The following is a 16,300-nucleotide window of genomic DNA, read 5'->3' as shown; positions in this document are numbered from 1 at the left end:
AAACATGAGTCTCTCCAGAAGCGACACAATGCTCTGTTTTCCTCTTAATTTGTGATTGCCATACCTGTGGTGAAACTCCTTTCTTATCAATTAACCCCTTCAGTGGCAATCCCGAGAATTTTCCGGGCTGTGCCTCAGTGCCTAGTCTGGCAAGCCCGGAAAATTCTCGTGATTGCCACTGTTTGGAGACGGCTCGGTCCCCTCTGCGGTGCCGGCGCCGCCTCTTCCCTCCTCCTCCCCTCCGGGTTTCTTATTGAAGTCCCCGGCGCCGGCTTATGACAAGCCGGCTGCCGGGGACAGGTACGCGGCGGGCGCAGGTCCGGGCAACCGCTGATTGACAGTTTAGCGGCACTGCCCGGACCCAGGGAGGTAGTGGTGGGTTTTTTTTTAAGGGAGCGCTCCCCATAAAAAACTCGCCCAGTGGGGAGCGCTCCCCCCCCAAAAAAAACACCACTGAAACAAGTGATGACAATCATAAATTAAGAGGGAAGTACAGAAGCAGAGCATTGTGTCCCTCGGATCATGTTGGAAGATTCTGTATGTACACAATAATCTCTGTAGCTGTGTATTAGTGGCAGGAAAGGGAGCTGGTCTTGGGTAAGGGTACAAACCGGACAGGACCCCGCAACGTGGTGGGTGTATCCCTCCCAACATGACCCTCTTCAGGAGAGACACACTGCTCTGTTTCTGAGGGTTGGGATCATTTGGTCTACAGCATGAAGGTTGACAGTCATTAGGTCGACACCATTAGGTCAACATGGGTTTAGGTTGACATGGGAAAAGGTCGACATGTTTCTAGGTCGAAAGGTCATTAGGTCGACAGGTCGTTAGTTCGACAATGTTTAGGTCGACAGTCAAAAGGTTGAAATAGGATTTTTCACCTTTTTTTACCTGAATGTCAACTCAGTCGACATAGACACAGTTTAAAGTGCACCGCATCCACTCGCGATGCATCGGGCATGGTGCCTCGCTGCGCTCAGCACACTTTTAGTCTCCCGCCACGCCCTAGTGGATGGTAGGGCATGAAATACCGCCTGTCGGCTAATAAAAACTGTGAAAAAAAAACCATGTCGACCTTTTGACTGTCGACCTAGACAATGTCAAACCAACGACCTGTCGAACTAACGACCTATCGACCTTTTCCCATGTCGACCTAATGACTGTCGACCATCATGCTGTAGACCAAATGACCACATCCCGTTTCTGGACTGTTCATTTACGATTACCATCACTTCTGTTAAAACACCTTTCTTCTCAATTACCCTGTTTGGATCATGGGCAAGATCGACATTGGTTTTTGTTCACTGTTTTTTTGCCTGAATGTCGACACAGGTTAAAGTGCACTGCTGCACTCACCATGCTTTGGTAGGGCATGAAATACCGCCTGTCAGCACATGGCTCAAAACACTGTGAAAAATCCATGTTGACCTAATGCTTAGGTCAACCTTGACCCATGTTGACCTTTCTGCATGTCGACCTAATGATGTCGACCGTATCCCTTCTGTATCTGTTCGGGCAGTGTTTTGGATCTGGATCTGTTCCAAAACACCATTTTTGTGTTTTGTGTTTCGGATCTGTATTTTTTTGCCAAAAAAACATAAATAGCACTAAAATCGCAGCATTTTTTTTTTTTTGCTCCTACGCTATTATTAACCTCAATATCATTAATTTCCACTCATTTCCAGTCTATTCTGAACACCTCGCAATATTGTTTTTAGGGCAAAAGCTTGCTCCAAGGTAGCTGGATAACTATGCTAAGCCACACAAGTGAGTTTGAAACTCAGGGAGCCCGAGGTGTGCTCCCACCACCAGTACCTAAACACATGCATAGGGGGTCGTGCAATCTCACAAAGGAGAAGGGCCCCGTTTTTCCCCTAACCCCTCTCAGCCATAAGGCCGAAGAGGGGGAAAAAAGGGATCGGTGGGTCCTCTTCGCCGAAGCTTAGACAGACCCGCTTTCCTCAACCCCCGGAAGGGTCAGGACGGTGGGTCCTCCGCACCCCAAGGTTTGGAGAGACCCGCATTAGGCTTCCCTCCGCCTTGCGGCTCGGGGTCGCCCTCGAGGGGGCCGAAGCTGTCCCCAAAAGGATGAGAGCTTCAGTACATTGGGGAATGGTAGGCCCATAAGGGTCAACCACACAACCCAAAAAAAACAAGTGACAAACTACAGAAAACTTGGAAAAGTGCATGAACGTGAAGAGAGAAGAGAAATAAATAATAAAGAGGACCCCAGCCAGAAGGCCGGGGTGGGGGTGTGAAAAATTGTCCTACCCCATCCAAAAGGAAGAGGTAAGGACGTGCAGCCTAACCTAGAGGGAGAAGTGTGCAGTGCAAGTGCCATACTTGTGCAAGGTGATTTTTGGGATCACCTGTGCAGGTTCGGCACCCCCGAGTTTCCCCGGGGGCACAGTGCAGCCTCAGACTCCAGCAGCGGTGTAGCTAGGTGCCATGGTGCCCGGAGCAAGGGCATATTTCGCACCCCCCCCCCCCTTCCTGGTAATGAATTGGGGGCGTGGCTAACATGTGTTGGCATGTTACATTTGAAATATATAAGACACTGTAACGGAATCTGCTGCACTATATAAGACGCTGTAACGGAATCTGCTGCGCTATATCAGATACTGTAACGCAATCTACTGCACTATATAAGACATTGTAACGGAATCTGCTGAGTTATATAAGACGCTGTAACGGAATCTGCTGCGCTATATAAGACACTGTAATGGAATCTACTGCACTATATAAGACACTGTAACGGAATCTGCTGCGCTGTATAAGACACTGTAACGGAATCTGCTGCGCTATATAAGACACTGTAACGGAATCTACTGCACTATATAAGACACTGTAACGGAATCTGCTGCGCTGTATAAGACACTCTAACGGAATCTGCTGCGCTATATAAGACACTGTAATGGAATCTGCTGCGCTATATAAGACACTGACGGAATCTGCTGCGCTATATAAGACACTGTAACGGAATCTGCAGCGCTATATAAGACACTGTAACAGAATCCGCTGCGTTATATAAGACGCTGTAACGGAATCTGCTGCACTATATAAGACACTGTGGCGGAACTCTGGGAGGCAATGGAGGCTCCCGCCGCCTGGGCACTAAGCCCAGAAGGGTCACTTTTGGTCCTTCACAATGCTGGCTCAGGGAGCAAGTATACCCTGGGGCCCCTCACCAGCTGCAATTCTTTACACTTCTTTCGTGGGTCCAGGCTGAGGGAGACGGGTACGCTGCAAACCAAGGCAGAAACCGCACGACCAGCAGCAGCGCGGTTCCTGCCGACAACACTTTAGCACCGGCCACAGTGACAGCCCCCCCAGGCCGGCAGCAGCATGGAGTCTTCCAGCCCTGACGGCAGTGACAAGATATCCCCCCACCACCCATCCACCAAGCAGCAGCAGGTGGCAGCGACATGATCTGCCCTGACTTAACAATGCAGTGCCTGCCAGAAGCACTGTAGCACCGGCGACAGTGACAGGGCTCTCATCCAATCACCAGTGTGGTACCTACCAGCGGCAGTGACAGGAGAGGAGACAGCCCCTGCCCGAATGGCAGCAGCTCCAACCACTCGGCTAACAGCATCAGGAGTCAGCAGCCAGCTAGCGGTAAGCTGACTTACGCCACTGACAGGGCGGCAGCAGAAATCCTCCTCCAGGCTGGTTACTCTTGGAGGAGTCTGGAGTGCTGCTGCGCTGCCCGGAAGCCGGACCGAGCAGCAGGGCAACCGCCGGGCAGGCGCCGGCACACGCTGCCACTGTTACGTTAGTGTAGGATATAATTCCATGGATGATTTGCGGAGGGGGGGGCGGGCACGGTGGCGCCATTCCACCAATCGGCGCCCGGAGCATGAGCTCCGGTGGCTCCGCCCTCCCTACGCCTCTGGACTCCAGGCAGCCGACCGATCAGCGTCCGACCAAGTGTTTCTCTGCTCCCATCGTAGGGCACTTTCCAGCCCCTGGCAAGGGAATGGGTATTCCACTGGGCTTTTCGAATGACTCCCTTAGGGGTTGAGGCCCCCTCGGAAGAGCAATCGTCTCAGTGTTTCTCCGATCCCAAGGTTAAGCTACTCAGCCAGACTTTTCACCACTCCCAGGCATGAGGGGTCCAAAACCCTCCGCCCATCAGAGTATCTACTAAGTCCAGCCTTTCTCTATTCTCTGCCAGAGGCCAGTCCATACCCACTGATAAGAACAGATACTACACTTGATCTTAGCCAAAAGGCTAAGCTACACAAGTGTGTGGCACAAACCCGCGGCTCATCTAGGAGTGGCACTGCAGTGGCAGACAGGATGGCAATTTGAAAAAACTAGAGGGGTGTACACACGAAGCGATCCTTCTTAAGGGGTGTACACACGGAGCGATTTTGCTAGTGAGCGACTTTAACTAAGCAATTTTGACTAAGCAATTTGACTTAATGCACCAGCGATTTTGACTAAGCGATTTATGGGCGATTTTGACTATACTAGAATTAACATATTTACTTGGTATTCATTGCAGATTGCCTAGTGAATATCTCCCTCAGATTTTGACTAGACAGCCAGCGATCTAGTCAAAATATTCTTGCCTGGCAACTCTTTTTTACTAAGCGATTTTATTGGGCGATTAGTCTAACCTTGACAGAGATCTTTACTAACCTTCGAAGCAATTTTGACTATGTAGTCAAAATTGCTTAAAAGGATCGCTCCGTGTGTACACCCTGTAAGCGATTTTGACTACATAGTCAAAAATTGTCTTCAAGCACCATTTGTAGCCCATTTTTAGCACAAATGGTGCTTAAAGACAAAAGCATTCTAAAGGTGGTCCATGGCTGTCGCTGGCTGGGGGATGTCTTGTCCCACCAATATGGGATTGTTCTTAGCAATGTCTTTGATACACAGGTAGGAGATGTATACCTTTTCTTCATGGAAACCAAGGGCTTCCTTCCTAATTGTATGTGTTCACTTAAGGAATGTTTGACTCGACATCTCAACATGCCATCTTCACAAGTTTCATTCCTGACTTACGAGCAAATTTTAATAAAGCATAACCCCAATATATGGCTTGATCGTCCAATGTCTCCACATTTGCTGAAACTATTGGCTCTGGAAGTCTTACACCTCTTGGCTCTGCACCTAGCAATGTTGGATGCCATGTTAGCTAAATTTAACATTATTGGTTGATGGGTATTTAAATATGTATAGCCAAGTAGCAGCGGATGATTTGGGCAGCACTGAGATCTGCTCTGAGCTTCCTAAAGAACTTCAGCAACTTTCTGTTTTACAGCAAGTTAGGCGAGAGAAAGCAATACACAAATACATTGTCAACGGCCAAGGGTTTCGGGTGAAAAAGAGAAGCCAATGAATGGAATAGCTGCACTGCACAGCTGCAAAGGAGCAGAACCTACTGGCCAGACATAACCGCCCCCTTCCTTATTATATCCCCTTTAGTATATGGGGTGTGCCAGTGAATCTGCATACGAAGGATCTATTCTAGTCTATAAGCTTTTTGCTTACCCTTTGACTGTTCTGTTTCATCGTAGTCTGTACATTTCATTTGTTGTCTTCATAATACTGAATGATATGCATCATAATTCTCAAGGTTTTTTTGTGAAGCCCTACATGATTTCTGCTTAAATGTGTTCTAAAACAATAATGTGGTAGAAGTATAACCAGTAAAAATGTCTAGACAAAAAAAAATGTCTTTAGAAGTTTGGAGTTGTCTGTTGTGTTTTTGCATTTCTAGTGGAGAGGAGGATGAGGAGGAGGGCTGTGATCGTCATGTGAAACTGAACCAGTAGTCAAGAACATAGGCCATGGCCTTAGCCGTTCCTTGCCACTCTGTGTGGTAAATGGCATATTGGCAAGCTTACGTTTCTCCTCCAAGGATTTACATTTTTTTTTTTCTTCAACGTACTGAACTTTGCCATTTTGGATTTGACATGCCCTCTACGAGTACATTGGGCATCGGCCTTGGCAGATGACGTTGATGGCATTTCATGTTCTATGTCTTGACTAGTGGCAGCAGCTTCAGCACTCTGAGGAAGTGGTTCTTGTTCTTTCACTATTATAGCCTCCATATGTTTGTTCTCCATTATCTTTCTGGAGTTATAAAATATGCGGCAAAGGAGAGTAGTGTACCCCTAAATTACACAGACACAGCAGAGACATAAAAAATTAAAGGGGTTATTAATAATCCCTTTATCTGAAATATATTATGCTGGTGGCACAGGAGTGTAGTGTACCCCTACACACACATGGCAGACACAGAAAAAATCAGAAAGGTAAATCTTTTTTTTTTTTTACAGTGTACACTGTACTGTCACAAGTTATACAGCTGTCAGCTGTACCACTGGACTTTAACGTCATTGCCACTGGACTTAATCAGCAATATATATCAATATCAGTGTACTTAATGGCAGTATGCACTTATGCAGTGCCGTACTACCCAAATGGACTGTCAGTGCCACTGGACTGGACTACAGAACTGTAGTAATTCAAACTACTACAGGTATCTAATCTATGAGGCACAGACTGTCAGTGCCACTGGACTGGACTACAGAACGGTAGTAGTTAAAACTACTACAGAACTATGAGGCATAGGCACAGACTGTCAGTGCAACTGGACTACATAAGGAAGGAACTGTAGTAGTTAAACTACAGTACTGCAGCTAAGCTATCTATGAGGCTCAGGCAGCGGGCGGACAAGTGAGCACCCTGGCAGGCAGGCGGCCAGGACATCCTATCCAGTGGCGTAGCTAATGTAAGGCAGCCCCCGCTGCCACTTGGGGGCATGGGGGCTGCGTGGGCGCAAGGTGCCGGCACCCGCCCGGCACTGCTGCTACCTAGGGGTAGAGCGGGACATAAGGGTTGTGATCGGACAGCGCTAAATAGAGAGCACTGTCTGGGAGTCTGAGGACACAGCTAGCATTGTCATGTGATATGGGCACATGACACTGTTGGTAGGAGCGTGATAGGCTGAAAAAATCACATGGCGCATATGTGTCACTGTCAGTGCTTGCAGACCCATGAAAGCTATTGTTTCTCACTGTCATAACTGACAGTGACAAATATGCGCCATGTGATTTTTTTTCAGCCTATCACGCTCTACTATGTCACATTGCGCACACCCGGTGATGTCAAACCCGGGAAGCCGCCCGGGTTTGTGTAGAGACTCCGGAGATCACCCACCACCAGCAGCAAACACCGCACAGAGGAGTCCCTCTATGAGGGACAGATCTAACAGCGGGGGACGCTAGGAACACACTTGTCAAAAGGTAAACCAGGGGCTTGTGCACTGCAGAGAGTAGGGACGCCAGCTCCCGGGAACACACCCCCTAGTATTATTGTATTTTTCTTACCAAAATGCCATGGAGGGGGGAGGGGGGGGTGCAACAATTTTTTTGGCAGGGGGGAGCAATATTTATAGCTACGCCACTCACTCTCTAAAGTTACACCACACTTGTGTTACTTAACCGGTTGTGAGTAGGGATTGCCATCGTTGCCTTTGCCATCGGTGGCAAAAGTGCAACTGGCCATCGATAGTGTATTACTATGCAATAGATGACCATCTATGTTTTTACATATCAATGGTCATCCATTTTCTTTTATTGATTGGCCTGTTGGCCGATCAAAACATGGGGCGGAGCTTCACAGGTGTCAGGGGCTGAGCTATTTTCCGTGTCCCGGCCCTTTGGGGAAAAAAGCAAAACAAAATTATTCTTTAAGCTTGACATCAATGGCAAAACTATTCAACATCTGCCATAAACCATCGATTTCTAATCATTAATGGTCGATGGCCATCCTTAAGGCCTCCATACATTAGTCCGACTTGTCCTAAGGACAAGTCGGACCTGATTTCACCCTGCAGCTCCCCGGGAGGGGGACACACGATTAGGCACTTGATGTGCCAAGGTTTGCATATGATAAATCGCATGGATTTATCATATGCGGTCCCCGGGGAGCTGCATAGGGAGCCGGGCAGGAGGAGGGTGACAGCGGAAGCAGCGCGCCGGGCAGGGAGGATTACGCTGGCTGCCGGGCAGTGGCTGGAGCCGGGAGGAACACAGATAACTTGAAAAAAAAAAAAGCCCATACAGAATGACTTGCAAGCCATTGATTGGCTGAGACCTCTCTCAGCCAATCAATGATTGGCTGAGAGGTCTCAGCCAATCAATGGCTTGCTAGTCATCTGTATGGGCTTTTTTTTTTCAAGTTTGTGTGTTCCTCCCGGCTCCCGCCGCTGCCCGGCAGCCAGCGTCATCCTCCCTGCCCGTTGCGCTGCTCCCGCTGTCACCCTCCTCCTGCCCGACTCCCTATGCAGCCTCCCCCTGCTCGGCTCTCTATAGCCGGCATCCCCCGCCCGCTGTCATCCCCCGCACGGCTCCGGGGCTGATTTAGCAAATCTTATGTGCAGCCCGTCCGACCTCCCGACCCCGATCCGATGCGCACGGGACCGCGCATTGGATCGGACGGGGTGTCTGCAAGTGCGATTTGGGCCGATTTCACGGCCCGATTCATCCGAATCGGGTGAAATCGTGCCCAAATCGCATAGTGTATGGGGGCCTTTAGTTGTGAGCTGATCAATATCATGTTGTATTTCCTTAGTTATGCCCATTGATCAAACAATGGGCAGTGGTGCAAGTATGGCGGTACGGGGTGGTACGGCGTACCGGTAAAAGATATACTGCCGGTACCCAGTACCGCCATAACAAATGCCCCCAAAAATGCTCAATGCGCATGCGCGCATATGGAAGTGGCGGGGGGCGTGGCCTCCGCCGCCCCACCACAGCTGATAGCGTTCGGAGGGGAGCGCATCGCACGTATCTCCCTTCCCCTCCGTGTGTCACTGTGACACAGATGCCTGCTCTCCAATCAGAGCTCGCGGGCTGGCAGCCAATCAGGAGCCAGCCCGCGAGAGAGACTGCAGGGCTGGAGAGTGGAGACACGGAAGATGCTCTCCCCTCCAGTCCCCAGGCAAGAAGCAGACAGCGGCCCCAGGGAAGATGCAGGCAGTGGCGACGGGGAACTAGAGGAGGGGGAGAACACCTGACGGTGAGTTGCTGCTGAATACTGTGGGGGCATTCATGTGTGGCACTGTGGGGGCAGATCTGGCACTGGGGGCATATGTGTGGCCCTAGGGGCATATCTGGCACTGCTGGGGCATAAGTGGCACTTTGCGGGCATATGTATGGCACTGTGGGGGCATATGTGTGGCACTGGGGGCATACTTAGCACTGTGTGGGCATATCTAGCACTGTGGGGGCATATGTGTGGCACTGTGGGGAATATGATATTTGGCACTAGGGGCATATGTGTGACACTGTGGGGGCATTTATGTGCGGCACTGTGGGCATACCTAGCACTGTGAGGGCATATGTGTGGCACTGTAGGGGCATACTTAGCACTGTGGGGGCATATCTGGGACTAGTATCAAATGTGTGGCACTGTGGGGGCATGTTTGGCACTGGGGGCATACTAAGCACTGTGGGGGAATATCTGGCACTAGGGGCATATCTGGCACTGCTGGCGCATATCTGGCACTTTGGGGGGCATATGTATGGCACTGTGGGGGCGTATGTGTGGCACTGGGGGGCATATGTGTGGCACTGTGGGGGCATATGTGTGGCACTGTGGGGGCATATGTGTGGCACTGTGGGGGCATATGTGTGGCACTGTGTGGGGGCATATGTGTGGCACTGTGGGGGCATATGTGTGGCACTGTGGGGGCATATCTGGCACTGTGGGGGCATATATGTGTGGCACTGTGGGGGTAAATGATATCTGGCACTGTGGGGGCATATATGTGCACAAGCCCAAACAGAAATGTCATTGTGTTTTAAAGTTTTGTCATGTAGCCACTCCCCCTCGTGTCATATGACCACGCCCATTTTTTGGCGCGCGCCGACACAGTACCACTAAGACATTTTTTCTACTTGCACCACTGACAATGGGGCAAATGTATTAAGCCTGGAGAAGAGATAAACTGGAGATAAAGTGAAAGGAAATAAAGCACCAGCCAAGGCTGTGTTTGAAAATGACAGTTGTGAGTTGATTGGCTGGTGCTTTATTGCCCTTTCGATTTATCTCCATTTTATCTCCAGTTTATCTCTTCTCCAGGCTTAATACATCTGCCCCAATATCTGCATCTTTAAGCCTGAAACAGGTTAGGCACAAATATTAACCCTTTGAGTGCCAACATCTTTATGAGAGAAGTTCCAAACATCCAGCTTCCTAAATATTCCTAAATATGCCAGCTTCCCTCTTATTTGTTATATAAATTCAAATACAAAAATGTAATGTAAATAAAGATTATATTTCCTATATAAGGTAAACATTACAGTTCATTGTGATGAATAAAAATGTTTGCTTGCCAATTTTGACACCTATTTTTAACAATTCACTTGGCACTCAAAGGTAATCTTAGCCACTGTAGTGATAGAAGAGATAGTAGCGTGCTTCCCCCATCCGTCCCAGTCTGGGGGGTGCACCTGGAAAGTATTCACAGTGCTTCACTTTTGGAATAAATACAATTTTCCCTCAAAACCCTACACACAATACCCCATAATGACAACAAGTAAAAATCTCTTGGTATATTTTTGCAAATGTATTAAAACTAAAAAACTAAGAAATCACATGTACATAAGTATTCATAGCCTTTGTTCAATACTTTGTTCATGCACCTTTGGCAGCAATTACAGCCTCAAGTCTTTTTGAATATGATGCCACAAGCTTGGCTCACCTATCTTTGGGCATGTTACCCATTCCTCTTTGCAGCAACTTTCAAGCTCCATCAGATTGATTGAGAGGCGTCTGTGCACAGCCATTTTTAGATCGCTCCAGAAATGTTCAATCGGATTCAAGTCTGGGATCTGACTAGGCCACTCAAGGACTTTTACAGAGTTGTCCTGAAGCCACTCCTTTGATATCTTGACTGTGTTCTTAGCATGGTTGTCCTGCAGAAAGATGAATCGTTTCCCCTGTCTGAGGTCAAGAGCGCTGTGGAGCAGGTTGTCATCTAGGATGTCTCTGTACATTGCTACATTCATCTTTCCCTCTATCCTGACTAGTCTCCCAGTTCCTGCCACTCAAAAATATCCCCACAGCATGAAGCTGCCACCACCATGCCTAGTTTCTTCCAATAATGACGCATGGCATTTAATATTTATCTCATCAGACCAGAGAATTTAGTTTCTCATGGTCTGAGAGTCCTTCAGGTGCATTTTAGCAAACTCCAGATGAGCTGCCATGTGCTTTTTACTAAGGAGTGGCTTCCATCTGGCCATTCTACCATACAGGTCTGATTGGTGGATTGCTGCAGAGATGGTTGTCCTTCTGGAAGGTTAACCTCTCTCGAAACAGGAATGCTGTAGCTCTGACAAAGTGACCGTCGGGTTCTTGGTCACCTCCCTGACTAGGGCCCTTCTCCCCCGATTGCTCAGTTAAGACGGCCAGACAGCTCTAGGAAGAGTCCTGGTGGTTCTGACCTTCTTCCATTTACAGATGATGGAGGTCACTGTGCTCATTGGGACCTTTAAAGCAGCAGATATTTCTCTGTACCCTTCCCCAGATTTGTGTTTTGAGACAATCCTGTCTTGTAGGTCTACAGACCATTCCTTTAGCTTCATGCTTGGTTTGTGCTCTGACATGCACTGTCAAGTGTGGGAGCTTATATAAACAGGTGTGAGCCTTTCCAAATCATGTCCAAGCAACTGAATTTACCACAGGTGGACTCCAATTAAGCTGTTGGAACATTTCAAGGATGATCAGTGGAACCCGGATCAACCCAATTGTTGGCAGCGATGGGGCATGGGAATGTCCAGCTTTTCATGGGCTTCTGATGAAAACGCTGGCCATTTCCATGCAAATGCCTGCCCTGTCTTCGTTCTGCTGCCCACAAGTATGTCTCCACTGACTTATATTTACAAGGATAGGTGAAATCATTTAGGGGCGCCACTACTGCTTGGAAAGCTGTGAGCAGATCGGAATAAGGCCCATTGTGTGTAGAACTTTTAAGGGAAAGCATTAAATTTAATGGAATAAGGCAGCGGCTGTAACATAACAAAATATGGAAAAATTGAAGTGCTGTGAATACTTTCTATATGATTCAGGGATGTGGTTACAAAAAAAAAAAAAATTAAAGGTCCTGACCATACAGTGAGTCTGTAATCTCTCTCACCCAATCCCATGACCAGATCTTGCGTGCATGTGTGTAAACAGAAATTTATTTGTTATGGCAGTTATTAAGCTATGGAAAGCCATTTAATCGACCTGGATTATCAGATTTGTTTTTTTGGTACTCTTTACTTATCACGGCGCCCATCGCGGGCATTGAATGCACTAAAAAATCGGGTGCGACGCGACCGACGCGATGCCTGCGATTTCCCATAGGGAACAATGTTAAATGTCCCAATTGACCCAATTTTCCTGTTCAATGCCTCAATTGACCCGATTTTTCCATAGGAAACAATGTTAAATGGCCCACAGAGGCCAAATAGCCACCCTGAAGTGTGAAATGGCCCCCACAATTGTTAACGCCACCCCACGATCAACGTGAACCCGAAGCGTGGCGAGCGCAGCGGTACGCGTCGTACGACCTTTTCATACCCCCACTATCCACGTCGAGCCCGAAGCGTGGCGAGCGCAGCGAGCCCCGCGAGGGGACGCGGATACCTGTGAAGCCCGCGAAGGGACGCGTTTACCTGTGAAGGTATCCGCGTCCCCTCGCTGCGCTCGCCACGCTTCGGGTTCACGTTGATCGTGGGGTGGCGTTAACAATTGTGGGGGCCATTTCACACTTCAGGGTGGCTATTTGGCCTCTGTGGGCCATTTAACATTGTTTCCTATGGAAAAATCTGGTCGATTGAGGCATTGAACATGAAAATCGGGTCAATTGAGACATTTAACATTGTTCCCTATGGGAAATCGCGGGCATCGCGTCGGTCGCATCGCACCCGATTTTTAGTGCATTCAATGCCCGCGATGCCCGGGTTTTTTTACCTGCGATGCCCATGATCAAAATCGTGGGCGCCGTGCTAGGTAAAGAGTACCGTTTTTTTTAAAGGAGAAAACATTTATGCCTGATGCACACCACAACAATGCAGGTCGTGGGTAGATCATAAGACAATTGTACGATCGGCTCACGATCTGTTGCAGCACACAATCTGCTCACAACCTGCACACGATCTGAATCCGATCCGATCTCGACCAGTACCCAGCTGAATGAACATTTCCAGATCCTACCTTCTGCAGGTAGGAGCTGTGAAACGACCCATAGTGCCGTGCATTGGATCGGAATCAGATCTGAAATGGCTTAATTTACATACAATCGGTCGAGATTGTATCTAAATTGGGTGTTTTGAGGCGAAATTGTTCTGGTGTTTACCCTACATTAAAGGCACCAGTTGGATAAGGGAAACCTCATTTATGAATGTCTGCAGCATAAATGAATCATCGGGAGTGGTATATTAGGTTGACATGTCTAGGTCGACATGAGGTTGTTATTTTTATTATGCCAATGTTGACAACTGAGCATGTGGACCTCTAATTAGTGCATCGCTTTGCTCACCATGCCAGATGCCTTGCTCTGCCACCGCTGCACTCGCCACACTTTACCGTCTCCATCCAGAGTTGATGTAGATGGTAAAATATAAAAATGTGCAACACATGGGGAAACAATGTTGGCTTTTTCAGGCGTCGACCATAGCCATGTCAACTGCTTGCTTGTGTCGACCTATTGACTGTGGACCTTCCATCCAGATACTTGAATCATCAGTTGAGTTATTTACCAGATCCCTGTGTATAGTAATAATGGTCCTGATTCAGACCTGATCACTGTTGTGTGATTTTTTTGCAGAGGACTGCGATCAAATAGCGCCGACCAAGACAGAGAGAGATCCCGCCCCATGCAAGTCTATGTATGACTTGATAATGGATCACTGATTTGCAAATCATTTTCACTCACCACCGAATGATTTTCCCATTCTGTACCAGTGTGCACAACGCTGCCCCTTCCTCAACTCTGCGACAGAAACTGGCTGAGCGAGGCTGGAGCTGACTTCACACCATCTCCCTAAAAATGCTTCTGCCATCCTGAATTTGTCCTTACACTCAACAATAGATAGGCTTGCGAATTTGAACAACAGATCTGGTCTGAATAACTCCAAATGTATGTCTCCATTTGTGCATGATCTGGACCTGATTCAGGTTGTGCACGGTGACTCGGAAGAAGCTTTAGTGATGTGAGCTACGTCCATCAAGTTTTTCTTCTCCCAGCCCTTCTTCTGAGCTGCAGCTGGGTACATTGTATGCAGGACCAGGCCCTACCACATCTCTCCTTCTTCAAAGGTGATTTGCACCCTATGATTTGTGAAGGGTGCAAGGTGCCGTTCAGGTACCTTTCCTACGCGTTTAAAGCGATTGCATGCGATGTGATTTCATCCGATTTTGTACCTATTCATACCCCACTATACACTACGCACGGAGATGATTTTCTATAGTGTGGCGAGCGCAGCGAGCCACCGAGCCCGAAGCATGGCGAGTGTAGTGTGCCCCGCGAGGGGACGCCGATTACTTTACATGTACTCCGTGGTGAGTGCAGCGAGCCCCGCTAGGGGCCGCAGAATAAATGTAAAGTAATCCGCGTCACCTCACGGGGCTCGCTACGCTCACCACGCTTTGGGCTCGGTGGCTCGCTGCGCTCGCCACGCTATATAAAATCAACTCCATGCATAATGGATAGTAGGGTTATGAACAGGTACAAAATCGGATGAAATCGCATGCGATCACATCACATTGCATGCGATATCGCATCTGCCGCTGTGAAACTAAACAAGTACCTAATTTGCCCTCGGGGCAGGTATGCGGATTACGCACAGGTTACAGCGCTGGTGACCACAACACGGAGTCTTTATGGATTGTGAGGATAGGCCATGTGGAAATGAGTCATTCTGAAAGGCCATCCTGAAGAAAAAATGGGTTCACAAATCCAATTTCTCGCAAATCAAAGTGTGAAATGACCTATCCCCTTCACAGTTCTTGGATGGAACTGCAGAATCTAACATGCTGGTGGTATTCACCAGGGACCTCTGCAAGGAGTTCATAGTTCTTTCCCCCCTGCATTCTGCAGAAGACTCCCTGAAATAGAAGCAATCTCCCTCACTCCCTCATTACTCTAGCAATCTCCCTCATTTCACCTAGCCCACATTACACTGTGACATTTTTGGGTAAAAAAGGAAGAGACAGATACATTTACAGTGAATCATCAGCACCATTTCCGAGCACTTTTCCAAGTACAGTGTCTCTTACTAACTGCTTTGGGGCTCATCTACATTTTTATATAAGTAATTTAAAAAGATTCCTCTCTTTTCACAATCTCTCCATATATGGAACTAGAGACACGCCCTTTGAGTGGAGCATGACATGCCCCCTCAATGGGGCGCTGTGCAAAATTCTACTACAAACTATAATCTCCCTGAAACTAGTTTTCAAAAGTAGGAAAGTATAAAGGAGTTATGAACTTCTCAGCGCTCAGCATGAAGGTCACAACCATACACTGGAGACCTTTCTCAACTGGAGTCTGACTGGAGATGACTGAACAACTGGACTAGAACAGGTTGAACTGGAACCAGGAAGCAGGGTACTAGTACTTTGAAAGCAGACGGATGGTGATATCAGCAGAGGGAACAGTAGTGAAGTGCATGATAAGAATTGCGGAGACAGGCTATTGTGCTGCAAGATTGATCTGAACTGGGTAAGCAAACAGGAACTGGTATAGCTGATTGTTAATACAATACTTGCTTGCTGGGGAATACTGGAGGAATCAAGAGAACTAAGCCCTTATTCTGGTTCACTCTCAAAGGCAAATTCCTTCTCAAATGGACAAAACCATGCACACTGCAGGGGGGGCAGATGTAATATGCGCAGCGAGAATTAGATTCTGCAGGAGGCGTTCACACGCGAAAACGCTGCCTGCACCCAGGAAACCATTGTCCATCCCCATGGAAAAACAGAGGCAGCTTTCTGCCTTCCGGAGGCGGGCAGCTGACATCACCAGCAAAACATCCATTCGCAGGCCTGCGGGGACATTCAGAGGGGGGCGGGCATTTGCACGCCTGGTGGCATTAGTTGGCTAACAAAGCAGCGAAAAACAGAGGAAGCCGCTGATGTGCTATACAGGCGGAGAAACGCGTATTTGTGACCGCACAAGCTGTTGTACCGGATCCCCGCATATATAAAACCTACAAGGACTGTCTACTAAGGAGCGGTTATATACACCATTCATCTGTGGCTGTGGATACCGGTAACACAGAGG

Source organism: Crinia signifera, chromosome 5, assembly GCF_055691185.1.
Source record: "Crinia signifera chromosome 5, ASM5569118v1, whole genome shotgun sequence".
In the NCBI taxonomy this organism is placed as follows: domain Eukaryota; kingdom Metazoa; phylum Chordata; class Amphibia; order Anura; family Myobatrachidae; genus Crinia; species Crinia signifera.
Note: the sequence above shows the minus strand (reverse complement) of the source record.